At 34.1% G+C, this 14,246-nt stretch overlaps 1 non-coding gene across 1 annotated transcript; it reads right to left on the bottom strand.

Moving 5' to 3' along the window:
• Positions 1–14,001: 14,001 nt before the first annotated feature.
• Trnar-ucg lies at positions 14,002–14,074 on the bottom strand. The gene has a single exon. It is a non-coding gene; the product is annotated as a tRNA-Arg (tRNA).
• Between the last annotated feature and the right edge of the window lie 172 nt (positions 14,075–14,246).

Here is a 14,246-nt window from a genome sequence, read left to right on the forward strand (position 1 = left end):
CCTGAGGGTTTTGGCTTGGGCAAATTTTTTCGGGAACAATTCCGCATCTAAAAACTAAATTAGTTTTCCCTCGGGAGCTTTTTTTTTACATTCATAGTGGGATTAGCCCCCTGAAAAGAAAACAGTGTCTATAAATACAAAAACCCAAATTTTGGGGGTGGGGGGGGGGGGAGGGGGTAAATTCGAATGGCAAAGATAGATTATTTTTGTGCCAAATTGTTGTACTACCCCTAAAACCGCCTTTTGGGGGGGTTTGCTGCTGCCAAATTTTTTTTTTTTTTTTCTTTGCCTGGAAGGGCAAAATTTCTACTTCTGTACCTGGTTTATCTGAGTACTTTATCCCAAGCTGGGGAGGGGTGATCTTTCCGTAAATGCTAAAGTTTCGTGCCCAAATTATGAGAGCATGTGGAAAATTCCTTTAAATGGCTATTTTTTTATTGGGGAATTTTTTTGTTTTAAAGCTCCATTCTTTTTGCAATAATTATTTCCCCTTTCACCTTTTTCCACACCAAATGCAATGAACCTTTTTTACTTTCCACTGCAAAAAGGAAAATAAATGGGAAAATATTGGGTTAAAGTTTTTTGATTTACTGGGGGAACCCTGGGATTACTCCCCGCCATTCCTGGGAAACCCAAAAATCGCTGGTTTTTAAACCCAAAAACCTTTTGGGGGTTTTGTCCCCAGTCCCCTATCCAAACGCTGTATTTTTTCCCCGGGGGGAGTTCCGCCCCCGATCCCACTCCCCAAAACCCCTCCCCTGATTGCCCATGGACTTATTCTCTGTGCGGCAATTTTGGGTTTCGAAACTATTTTTTTTAATTTTTTTTTGGGGGGGGCTATGTAAATATTTCATGATTAGTGAGTGCAGTTTTTTTTATGGTTTTTTTATAGTGCCTTTTCATATTCCTTTAAACTGTAAACCCAAAGGGAATCGTGTTGCCCAGCTTTTTTGTTACCAACTTGCAAAAATAGTACCATATATGAAATTGGGCATATTTTTGGTCATTCTGTCCATTACGAAATTTTACTTTGTTCTACAAGCTTTGGGAAACTGAAACTTTTAATTTATAATTTAGCTGATTATTTTTTACTGTATTTGGGGTTAAAAAAACTTGATATTTTTTCAGTTGATACCAAAATTTTAAATATGTGGCCTGTGCCCAAAAATTTTTACTGATGTAAAAATTTTTTCATATTTTTTTTTTTTTCCCCTTTACAGATAGATAAAAGATTCTTTTTTGTAGTTTGTTATTTTAAAAGGGTTTTTTTTCTCATACTTATAATGAACCAAAAAAATTTTAGCTCCCCTTTTTCTCATAAATATAAGATTATAAAAAACCACTAGATTGAAACCCTTTTTTTCATATATGATAACCTAAATGTGCACCTTCTGTTAGGGTCTGCAAAATAAACCCTTAAAAATTTTTTTTAGTAAACTTTAATTTACTATGAAAGGTTTTATAATTGTTTTTTTTTAATTTAATAAATGATTTACCCTGGTATCCATGGGGGATGTATACTTTTCCCCAGAAGTCGCTGTACTGTAAACAATTTATGTTGGCACTTTTTTACTTTGTTAGCTGATATTTTTCGTGGGCTTTACACCTGTTTGGGATTCCAAACAAAAACCCTCCAATAGTAGGCCTTTCCCTCCCATTTAATTTGTAAGATGGGGCTTGTAGAAATCCCCAAAGGAAACCCTTCCTCCTTTTTTTCTTTCCTAAATATAATGGGCTAGGTTGATGGCTTTTGCTGAAGGCCCCGAAGATGCAAAAACCCACAGCATATACCCTTTGGGATAGTGGCTGTTGGTCAATGGGCCAAATGAGCTTTCATGAAAACCCTTTTATAACCCCCATATAAAGGAAGTTAAATGGGAGGGTTCCTGGCAGTTTTTATATGAATTTTAAATTTTGGGGGATAGTAAATGTAATTTTTTTATTATTTAATTTTTGTTTTTTTTTGAAGTAGCTGCGGGGGGCGGGGGGGGGCCAAAGAGGATCGGTCCCCAGCTTGCGTGTGTTTTAAATCTGCACCAATTTGGGCTCAGATTAAAAGGAAGGGGGGATCTCCCTTTGGGGCTTTCCCCTGCCATAACCAAATTTCCCTTTTAAAGAAAACACTGTCCCCCAGGGCCCCTGTGAGGGAAATTTGTGGGTTTTAAAAAAATTTGGGGGCGTGTATTTTTTTTTTGTTTTTCTCCACAAAAAACCCCGGCGTACCTTATCACCTAGTTTTATGCCAGTATTGGTTTTTAAAATCCCGTATTAAATAGGTTTTTTCATGGTCCCCGATAAACTTCAAAGGTTTTATTTTCGAATTTTTTTTTTTTGATAACTTTTTTTGTGAAAGTCATAGGGTGTGGGCTTCATAAGTATTTTTATGAATAAAACAACAGCTTTTTTTTTGTTCACTTGGTTTTTTTTTTTATATGGCACAATATTCAATTTTCAGAACATGAAAAGAGTTTTTTTTTTCCTGCCCCTTTTTGCAATATCCTTTTCTTTCTCCTTTTAGCTTCCTCTTCCCAGGGAAAGGCATAATTTGTTAAAACAAACTTGCTGTCCTTCTTTTTTTTACCATGTATGTTTAATTTTTTTAAAATAAATCCAGAGTAAACTCCTGTTTTAAAGACAGGAAAAGTAACCATAAATGCTTTTTGAAACCCGTGGGGGGGATATGAAAACCATATTTAAGGGTTTTAAAGAAAAAAAGGGGACAAAAAAAAGAAATGTCGAATTATTCTATGTGTACATTTGCTCCCTTGGGTTACGTAAAACCCATTACATTTTGGGCTGTAGAACTTTGGATCTCAGGCAGCCTGTAAAGGTTATGGCAAAATATAAACCTAGACCCTGTTTTTAAAAGTTAAGTTCCCAAAATTATTTTTGAAATTTTGGAGGGTCCCCGTTTTTTTTTTTTTTATTTAAATTTTCACTACCAACATGTTTTTAAACCCTTTTTTTAAGGGCCAAAAGACTAAACCCGGGATGATCTGGGTTTCATTATGTCGTATATTTTTTGCTTTATTTAAAAGGAAAGGGTTATGGTATTTTGCCTGTGTATTGTCCTTACACTATTGTCATAGGGCCCTTTTAAATTCAAAAAAATACTTTTGTATTCTATGTTTACTATTTCCTACCTGAATTATTTAAACTAATTAATCTTATGGATGGAAGTTGGGGTAGCTTCAAATGATCAAAAATTTAAAATATCTATTATTCAAAAAATAGTGACATTTAAAAATTTAAATTTTTTTTTTTTTTTTAAAAAAATAAACAAAAAATGAATCTTGAGTAAAAAAATCAAGTTGATATATGTCTTTTCCCGTTTTTTTAGATCAGAAATGACCCCGGCACTCTCGAAAAACTGCACAGCAAGTTTTTGTTTACTCATATCAGAGAAAAAGAAAAAATGCAAAATCATCAGGGTATGGCCTCCTGAAGTTTAAAGATATTTAAAGGATGGGGTTTAAGGGTTTTGACTGTTGCAGCCTCTCCCCTTTAAACCTTGCCGTAATCCCCCTGGTTACACCCGGTAAGTTAAAAGATTTTTTCAGATTTCAAAGGGGGGTGATTGTATTGGGACCCGGGCTTGTCCCGTTTGGGTGTGTGGTTTTTGGTTGTTTAATGTTTGGATATGGTTGAACTAAAAATGTGCCAAATTTAAAATAAAAGGGGGTGGTTTTTTTTGTAAAATTCCCCCGTGCAGTTGGAGCCCTGAAAGACTCCCCAAAAAAATGGGTTAGGGGATTTAAAATGGGTTTAATGGGTTTGGGGGGCCCCACTTGTTTGTAGGGAGTTTAATAAAGTGAAAAAAAGCAGGGGACCCGGTGTGTTGGGGGGTTAGGGGGAATTTAAAAAAATTTTTTTTACAATAAAGTACTACTAAAGAAGAGGGCTTTAAATGAAAGACTGTTTTTCTTTTGAAAAATGTTTTTATTAAGTATTTTCATTTCAGATGGTATTTTGTTTGACAAGGAAACCATCCCGGAAAATATTTTAGTAAAAAAATGAGATTACCCCTAAATAAAAGGGAAAAAAAAAAGCAATGCCAAAAAGGGGCAGGTAACAGATTTTTGGATTACAGAAAATGTTTATTTTTGTATTTTTTTTCAATTTTCAAAAATTAAGTTCTCTTTTCAGCTACTCATCCCGGGGTCTGGTGAATCACTGTCTTTTTTCTCCCCCTCTCTCCCCCTGGGATCTCTAGTCTGTAACACAAAATGTTCTCCCTCGAAAATCCATAAAACCCCCTCTTGGCTTTCCTCCCTTTTCCCCCGCCCGGGGGGTTTGTTTCTCCTATAACCCCCCCATTCCTTTCCCTTTTCACAGGCCAGACTATCTCCTCTTTGGGCCCCTCTCTTCATGTCCCAAAACCTCCTACTTGTTCCTCCTTTTCAACTCCCTTCCTGATCCTCCCCCGGGGAAATCCCGTATCCTACTCCCTTCCTGATCCATTTCCCCGGCAAATCCCTTTTCATCTCATTCCTGAAACCATTCCCCCCCGGGACTCACTATCAATACTCAAACCTGTCCATCCTCGGCACCCCCCATCATACTCATCTGATCCACCGGGGCACCCCCCCTAAAAATCACAGTATCTGTTTTCAAGTACTCCCTTTAAGCCATAAACATAGATGAGTTACACCATTTTGTAATTTTAAAACTTGAATAGATAAAAGTTTCGTTACAAGTATTTTTTGAAATTTAAATTTTTTTTATTAGGTTTATTATCTTTAACATTATTAAGTTAAAAAAATTTGTAATAAAAAATTTTTCTTTGAAAAAAAAAAAAGGATGGGTAAAATTGAGAAAAGTAGGACAGTGATTGGCTTTTTTTTAAACTAAATGTTTTCAGATCCATATTTTTTACAAAAAATTAAATAAAAAAAAGCCAAGTGCATATAAATACTCTCCTGCCATCAGTTGAAGTAAACATCTCCGGTCCCTCTTTTCCGACTTCTCCAGTAGTTCCCCTTTTTATCCGTCTTCATCATCACCAGCATTTTTTTTTCCTCTTCTAAATTTTCATTAACATTTTTCCTTCTTCAACTTCCCTCATCGATATTTTTTTCACTCAAACTTTTTTCCCTTTTTCATGCCCAAAGTCTTCTTCAAACTACATTTTTTCTGCTGTTTGCCTTACTCTTCCCCCCCATATTTACAATCCCCGCTGGGTTTTGCTCCCCACTCTTACATGTCACCCTTTACCCCTTATAAAGATGTCTCTTTTAAAGTTTGCAAAATGATTCCCATCTGCCTTTTATTCTTTTAACCTTTGCTGCCAGGTAATTTTTATTGTCAAATGTTTTTTTTTTTTTAAATTTTTTTGCACATAATGGCCCACAAATGTTCAGTGACCAAAAAGATCGGATGCCTTCGTGACCCCACTTTTCCCTTTCTGGAATTTGGGGGAAGAATGCTTTTTTAATGCTTTTAAATATTGATGTTGTTAAAAATTAATTTTTAATCATCAACATTTTTGGGTTAATTATGTTATTAACAATACTATGCAAAAAAGAATAAAAAAAAATATTTGTGAAAAAAAAGAAAAGATAAAGAGGTGAAGTTTGGAACTAGCAATTGACTATTTGGTGAAGAACCCTTTGGGTTTTAAAAGAAACTAATAAAAAAAAATGCAGTGGCATAGCATCTTTTCCCACTCTGACATTTTGGGTTAACTTTATTAAAAATATATATTTTTAAATTTTTTTTTTGAGTCTTTTTGATTTGCAAAATTGGTAATCAAAAAACTTTAAATATGATATTTTGGGCGGCAAGATCAAAGGAAAGAGGGGCAGAAAAAACCGCCCCGCTTTGAAAAGTTCTTAAAAGACAAAGGGCGTAGCGTCTGCTTTCCCCGGCCCCAGGGTTGGTAAAGGATTCTTTTGAAAACCCCTTTTGCATTGAAATTAGTATTTTTGTTATATGTTAAATGTTCTTATTTTTTTTTTTTTGTTTTTAAAATCTTTAATTATAATTTTATCATATTTATGTTTTTTCTGATCATCATTTTTATTATATCGTCATGTCTCGTCATGTCATCGTCTTTCGTCATCGTCATGTCTGTCTCGTCATCGTCATCTCATCATCTCATCTTTAAAAGGGAATAAGTAAAAAGAAACTGTGCCCATTTTTCAGGCCCAGTCCCAGTGATCTAACAAGGCTGCTTCGTGTCGAAAATGGCTGCCGGAAAGAAAAGAAACTGCCCAGTTTTGGATCCCATCTTGACCCTTTCCACAAGGAAACAAAATTGCAAAAACCGTAAGTAGTTGAATTTTTTTCATTCTTTTTTTGACATGATCTTCTAGAGTTGTGGAATTGCTCAGTTGTATATAATAGATGCTTTATGTGTCAAACCCTTATTTGGATGGAAAAGTATAGGACAGTACTAAACTTTATTTTAATAAGATAGGTATCCTTTTTTGGGATCGCTAATGTGATATCCTTTCCCTACATTTTTACGGTAAAAATGTCCAAAGCCCAATATAAAAAAGGAATTAAAAAAGGACCCAGGAAAGAGGCAGCCAGAGGGCAAAAAAAGGATAACATGATCATATTTTTCATGATTTTACTTTGGGGGCCCGTGACAACATAAGCATGCAAGGGGGGGGTGACTGCCCCCCCAGTATTCCAGGCGATGGTGATTAAAAAAATAAAAATAAAAATATAGACTCTAAAAGGGGATTTTTTTTTGTCTTCAGAGATTTTTAAGTCATAAGTACCCATCATTAACTACCAATTGTCTATCATGCCCTAACATGTAACCTTTGACTTACATTAATAAAAAAAAGTTTATAAAAAAATGTGGATTGCTAAGTACAAAAAGAAGAGGTTTTTGGGTATAAACCATATTAGGAATTGTATTTTTACAAAAATAACACTTAGAAAGAGTGTTTTTTTTTATATATGTCGTTATTTTGGTTGGGGTTCAACAGTATGCAAAATAAAAAGATAAAATAAAGACAAAAATTTGGAAAAAAAAATGATTTTCAAAACAAAAAATTGATGATTCCCCCATTGCCTCCGGAGAAAATGGGGTTCACTTTGGACCTTTCTCCGGGGAGTATATAGCATGATAAATATTTGCCTCCGGGCCTTTTTTTAATGCAGCTGGTGGTGCACTCACCTAACCAATGAGAGTATTTTTTTTATATCATTCTTATGATTTTAAGTTTGATATTTAAGGTTCAGATTTCTTTTAGTTGCTACGAACTTGAGCTTATTTTGATATTTGAGCCATTTTAAACAGCAAGGGATTTTACATTCGTTTTTTGGTTTTTTTTGAAGGATAAAGAATATTAGAAATCACAAATTTTTGCAAAATCACATTTTTATGAAATAAAAGATTGTACAGTGATTACAAGGTTTCTTCCACCACGGGGTTTCAGTACCCCTTTTTGTGTGTCATACTTCAAGACAGTTACACTGGCAGGGTGCAAAAGAAAATGTGAGTGGCGACACAAAGAGGCTTATCTCATAAAAAGAGTAAGTTATTAGAGGTTTACATAAAAAATTTGTACTAAAATTCAAAGCCAGTCATGTTTACACTCCTGTTCTCCCTCAGGCAATGCCCCAGGGCATGTGGGTTTCATAAAGGGTATGCATGCAACATTTCAACATGATGTGAATGCCCGTTGCCCCGAGACTTACCCAAATCGGCCATGATTATTAAAAAAATCCTTAGCGTGGCCCCAAATCGGCCCCGATGTGAAACCCCACATCTCTGCAGGCTATGAGTTATTGAGTGTTCAGGTAGTTATTAGAAGTTAAGAGCAAATTGTTTTATTTTTGAAATTTCTAAAAATTAAAATTTATTTCACCTTTCAGGCAAGCAGTCTTTTGTCCCAAATGGAAGCCTTTAAAAGTAAAGACCTTGTTGATGTCAAGTTCATCTGGCCGATCCAGAAGACAAAAGGGTTTCCCTTTAGGCCGAAGGGACAGGGACAATGCCCAGTCACGGGGGACTCCGAGGAACAAATACATGTGCTGTTCTTTGACGAGTAAGTACTTTGTACTGTTCTTTTTTGTAGAAAGTTCCGGGAAGTCTTATTTTCATTTGTGTTTGCCCTTTTAAGATATATTAAAATGTTTGTTGGTTGATTATTTAAATTTTTCATTGCTTGTTTTATCAATTGTCTCGACTACTTTTTACTAAGATTATTTTTTTAAAATTTTTTATTTTGATATGTCTTCTGCCCAAAGTGATTTTCTAAAATAGTTAAAGATTTTTAATAAAAGTGTTGGGTGTTTTGCAGGGGTCGGGTTACAAGGATTTTTGAGAATTGGTGAAAAAAGCATGTACACCCAAAATTACGGAGAAAACTCAAGAAAGGGCTCATTGTTTTGCAGGGGTTTGTACAAGTTTATTATTTTATTTTTAATGGTTTTTTTTTCTTATTTAAGGCTGTCTTCAATTTTATTTGCTAAAAATTTTTAAAATTTCATATTTCTTCAAGGGAGGAACAGTTTCTCTTCCCAAATGAACAATTGTCAGGTGAAAACCGACCCCGGTTTCAACTTAATATGGAAACAAGAATTTTTAAGTTGCAAAAATTTTTTTCCTTTTTTGAAAAATCCCTTTTAATCAAATTTTGATATATTTTTTAATTTTTTTTAAGTTATTTTTTTATTTAAACCGGATAGGAGAATGGTTTAACATAGATGGGGACTTTGTTTTCCATAATTCCTGACCTAAAAGATTATTTTTCATATTTTATTTAAAATTGTCCAAGAAACCTTTTAAATTTGAAACCCGTTAAACTCAAAACTTTTTGGCTAAAAAATGGGAAAAAAGTCCAGTAAATTTTGAAAAAGTTAACTTAAACTTAAAATTTGGAAAAAAACCGTTTTTAATATGGGGGGAAAAAAAAAAAAAAAAGAAGAATTTCCTTGCTGTACTATTCTGAAGATCCTTTGAACTTTTTATAACATCTATGTCGGAGTTTAATTTTTTCCCCGTCAAGAACTGAAACTGCCGGGGGTGACATTTGTAAAGCGTGCCACTGAGTTTACTTTATTAAATTTTTTTTACTATAGAGGCTACCTTTTTTTCCAAAGTCCTAATAGCCTACGATTTTCTGTCTCACCTTTTACGTTTTCCCTTGTTTTTTGAAAATTTTCTGTATCTAGTAATGCTAACACTTAAAAAAATAAGACATAAATTTTGTAGCATTAGAAAAAAAAGTTTTTTTTCCAGAAAATCAAGGAAAGGGGTAAAATCAATGGGGCTCCAAGGTCTAAATTGATCTTTTGTAGCTAGGCATTTGAAAAGCCTTTTCCCCAAAAGGCTTTGGGATAAAAAGAGTTTTAGACTAGAAATTATAAGAAAAAACCCAAATTTTAATTTTTCGTCTTTAACTGACTGCTAACAGAAAAAAACGTTGCTTACCTAAAAAACATATCGACAAATTTAATCCTTGAAAATTGAAAAACCCGAAAAAAAATAATTGTTTTGACCCTGTTTTTTAATGTGGTAATTACTGTTTGAGGTTTTTGACTTTCATTGAATTGAAATTTTTGATTTACAAAAAGCTAAATAATTTTTTGGACAAAAATATTTGGTTTAAGGGATCTATGAAAAATAAATCAATTTATCATTTGTTTATATGTGATTTTTTATTTTCCTTTTTCTTTTTAAAAAGTTAAACATTTCTGTATATGAATTTGTTTTTGCAAATTTGAGAAATAAAAATACATTGTATTTTATGTAAAAATTCTATATTAAAAATTTTGATTTGGGTTTGGGGTTTCTTAGGTACATGAACCGCCCGAATAATTTTTGAAGGTTTAATGATCGTTTTTTTCCACTATTTGGGGTGTGCATAAAAATTTTTGCCTTTAACTACCAGATACATGATTCTAATAAAACGTAATGAAAAGAATTGAAAAAGCTGATTAATAAACTACTCAAAATTCATTTCAAGAAAACAAAAGGCACTCACACCGACTTGAAGAAATATCTATATATAAAATATGACATTATGTCCTCTGTGGTCTTCTCTTCAGATTCCTTGCAAACACTAATAGGTCTCATTGACAGGAATAGGTCTAGCTGAGCCATAGGAATAAGAAAACAAATAGGAGGTCTGAAGTCATGTTCGAGAACAGTAGTGTTAAACAATTAAAACAGTGGTAACAAAAACGTTTTTGAGGAAATCATGCACGAGGAAAAACACAGCTTTCTATAAACATTACCATGACGTCAATGAATTCTCATGGTCTTCAAGGCATCATTTAAAAGTAGGAAATAATATTTGGAATAATTTTGGGCCTGTTTTTTCCTTAAGGAAAATGTACATATAAATGTCACAATTTTAGTCTGTTCAAGGAAAAAATCAGAACTGTGGATTCAGGAAAAAAGCAATTGCAAGCCACTAATCTATATACTAACTATGTAAAAATCAAAGATTTTGAATATTTTTCATCTAAACATTTTCACAAACATTAACTCTAGCAATTTAAACATATTAGAACACTTTATCTAACAAAAATATGTAAAAAATCAGTAAAACAGGTCAGTGCAGCTTTTCATTTAAGATTTGGTATTAAATGTTGCGCTCACTTCCAAAAGTTAAAATTAGATTGTGCTGGGCAGTCACTCTTCGACCTCCACTTTCTCATCCCTTATGAAATACCTGTAGTATATACTTGAACAACCCCACAGAGAAAAATGTACACTTCGAAACAACGTATAAATTTTGGATCACTATAGTTGCAGTGACAAATGGTACACAACTACACTGATCATCAAATCCCAATTTATACGTTCCTTTAGTGTCTTCTAAGTATGCTGGACCGACATATTTCGTAACAGCGATACAGTTCTCGGTGCACATATAAAGCTTCACAACCAACGAACATACACCCAAATTTAAGACAGCTAGTACCTTAACCACTGCCCATGCCATTAATGGAATTCAACCTACCCTTCCAGTGGTGCTCTCTCGGCGCTTCCAACTGTCTGACGACGTATTTTAGGATATTTTAGGTATAATCATATTGGGTATATTCATTGAGTCTACAGATTTGCATGTATGGATTAAAAACGTGTTTTGTTTCAATACCAAACAGTGTATGAAAAATGATTTCATGAAAACCCATCTGCATACGCAATCGCTGGGGCGCACAGACCGTATTTTCATAGTATAATAAAAATCCTGTCGCGATTACAGGGGTAATTAAAATGAAAAAACCAGAAACTAGTTTACTAGTATTAGTTGAATAATACAATAAAAAACCTACAAAAATTTTCCATGCCAAAAAATTTTTACATAAGCCCGTGTATATTCCCACTCAAAAGATTCTTAGAATCAAAAGGAACCAATCCCAAAAAGTTCAATGATTAGCAAAATCACACACCCAAAAAAATTTTCAACAGTAAACGCTGGATATTTTACAACGGCATTCTCGAATAACAAAATTTTGTTGCGAATAGGCATAGAAACCTAACGGGACCTGACTCCACAAAGGGTTTTTTTTAACGTTTTTTTACCTTTTGGTATTTTTTTTAAATTTCCCAGGTAAAGATTCGCCCCGCAGAGAAAAAAACATAAAGTGAGAGAGGAAACAATTTAAAATAATACCTCGTTTCCCTTTTCACTTCCAAAAATTGCAGTGAACTGCCCGAGTGTGAGACCTACTGCGTATACGGAAAGTAGAGTATATATATAATATATAATATATATGATATTATTATATATATATATATGATATATATATATATATATATATAATGAACACACACTAAAACGTGACACAAAATGAAAAAGAAAACAGCCAGATTTCATTCTCTTATTATGGCTGTTTTCTTTTCATATACAACTCACACGCACACACACGCACACGCACACGCACACCCACACCACACGCACACACACACGCACACACACACACACACACACACACACACACACACACACCACACACACACACCCCACACACACACACCCACACACACACACTCACACACCACCAACAAACCACACCACACACAACACGTGAATGACAAAACACTGACCATGTGAATCCGCACTTACTTCCTTCCTCTCTCTTTCCTCTCCGGCCCTAGATTGAGGATTCAAAACTGTTTCAGTTTTTAAATAAATTAATAAAGTTATTAAAATGTGAGACCACAGTTTCGAAAAGCTCCTGGACTGCATCATCTGGTAAGGAGAGGAAATAGAGGAAGGAACGTAAGTGGGTGAAAGGAGAAGCAATATAGCTTTGGGATAATTGACTCCGTAACATGGAAGATCCGAAATTTAATGTAGCATGAGCACTAAACGCGCTGTAACTAGTGGTGATACATATGCAGTGTTCTGGGACAGGGATTGCAAACAGATAAACTATAGGTGCAAATCTGTGAATTCAACTTGTAAACTGATGGGATAAACTGTACTGTGTAAAATGTCTTTTGAATTAAATGATACACAGAATGTGAAAAGAAACGGTAATACAAATTAGGACTGGATGAAAATAACAAAGGAAGTCACGGAAACGTGCATTCAACTGAACAAATCAAGCACACTGAAATCGAAAATGCAATGTAAATGCTTATGACTGCACTTCGGGGCATGCATGAATTCAAAGAAAAAACCATAAAACTCTGAATGTAGAAACGATAATAATAAATAATAAATGATGATGATGATGATGAATGATGATAATGATGATGATGATGATGAATAGATGATGATGATGATGATGATTGATGATAGTGATGATATGATGATGATGATGATGATGATGATGATAATGATGAATAAATAATAATAATAATAATAATAATGATAATAATAATAATAGTAATAATAATAATAATAATAATAATAAAACAAAAATACCTAGTAATAATAATAATACAATGATAATAATGGAATAATAATTGCAAAGATAATAAAAAAATTAATAACACCAATAATAATAAGAATACGAGTAATGATAATAGCAATAATAAAGATAAAAATAATAGAATAGTTGATATCACATGCATGAATGAACTATCATCAAATTGCTATTGTTCGCCTCCCGGTACATGTGAGCATAGAAAACCTGGGGAATGATCAAGTCTCTTGCACAACTATGAAAGAGAGTGTTGTAACTGCAAAATGAAAACGTTAAACAAAAGACTTCGTGTGTCTATTCTCAACCCTACTGACGGATATAGTAAACATCCCTCCCCCTGTCTCCCAACCACCAGGGAGACAGGGGGGGGGGGCTTTTTTTATAATTGTTGTCAGTAACATCGAGTGTATTGAAATGCGTAAGAAATCACAACCCGCCGTGTATATAGTATTCTTTGTAAATCAGTGGCATTAGGAAGAGAAAATCCAAAATGAATCACATTAATTAAAATGTCACATTAATTTAGAAAAGAAGTGCGATGGAGGTTTAGGTTTAGTGAGCGGATATATAGGATGTGGGCCCCTTGCTATAAAAGTTTTATACACTGGTATATTGTAGATATATTAATTCATTTGTTCCTTGATCCAAAGAGTGAACGTTCATTTATACCATTTGTTAAAATAATTAAAGGGAGTTTTCGCTACTTACAGCTACAATGCAGGTTAAATATATAAATCGAACTTTGGTTACATGAAAATTATTGTGTCGAAGCTATTCGTATACAATCAGGATGGCTAGTCTGTAATCGGTTGCACATCCTTTGGTGTGAAAGACTCTCACTCTCACTCTCACTCAATCTATCATTCCTCTTCTCCCTTTCCCTCTCTCTCTCTTACTGTCACTGTCACACACTCTCTCACTCTTACTGTCACTCTCACTCTCATTTTCTCTGTCTCTCTTCTGTCACTGTCACTCTCACTCTCTCTCACTCTGACTGTCACTGTCACTATCATTCTCCCTCTCAATCTCTCTCACTCTTACACTCTTGCTGTCACTCTCACTCTTGCTGTCACTCACTCTCACTCTTCTCTCCTTTTCCCTGATCTTGTCTCACGACATGCAGAACATAATGGCTCGAAAAAATGAGATGTTCGACCGTGACAGGACTCGAACCTGCAATCTTCGGATCCGAAGTCCGACGCCTTATCCATTAGGCCACACGGTCGCATGCTATCAGACTTTGATAGCGTTATATTTAGGTAAATAATAACTTCATAAAATTATATTTAGGTAAATAATGACTTGATAAAATTATATTTAGGTAAATAATGACTTGATAAAATTATATCTAGGTAAATAATGACGATAAAATTATATTTAGATAAATAATGACTTGA

Source organism: Penaeus monodon, unplaced genomic scaffold (assembly GCF_015228065.2).
Source record: "Penaeus monodon isolate SGIC_2016 unplaced genomic scaffold, NSTDA_Pmon_1 PmonScaffold_4523, whole genome shotgun sequence".
Taxonomy (NCBI): domain Eukaryota; kingdom Metazoa; phylum Arthropoda; class Malacostraca; order Decapoda; family Penaeidae; genus Penaeus; species Penaeus monodon.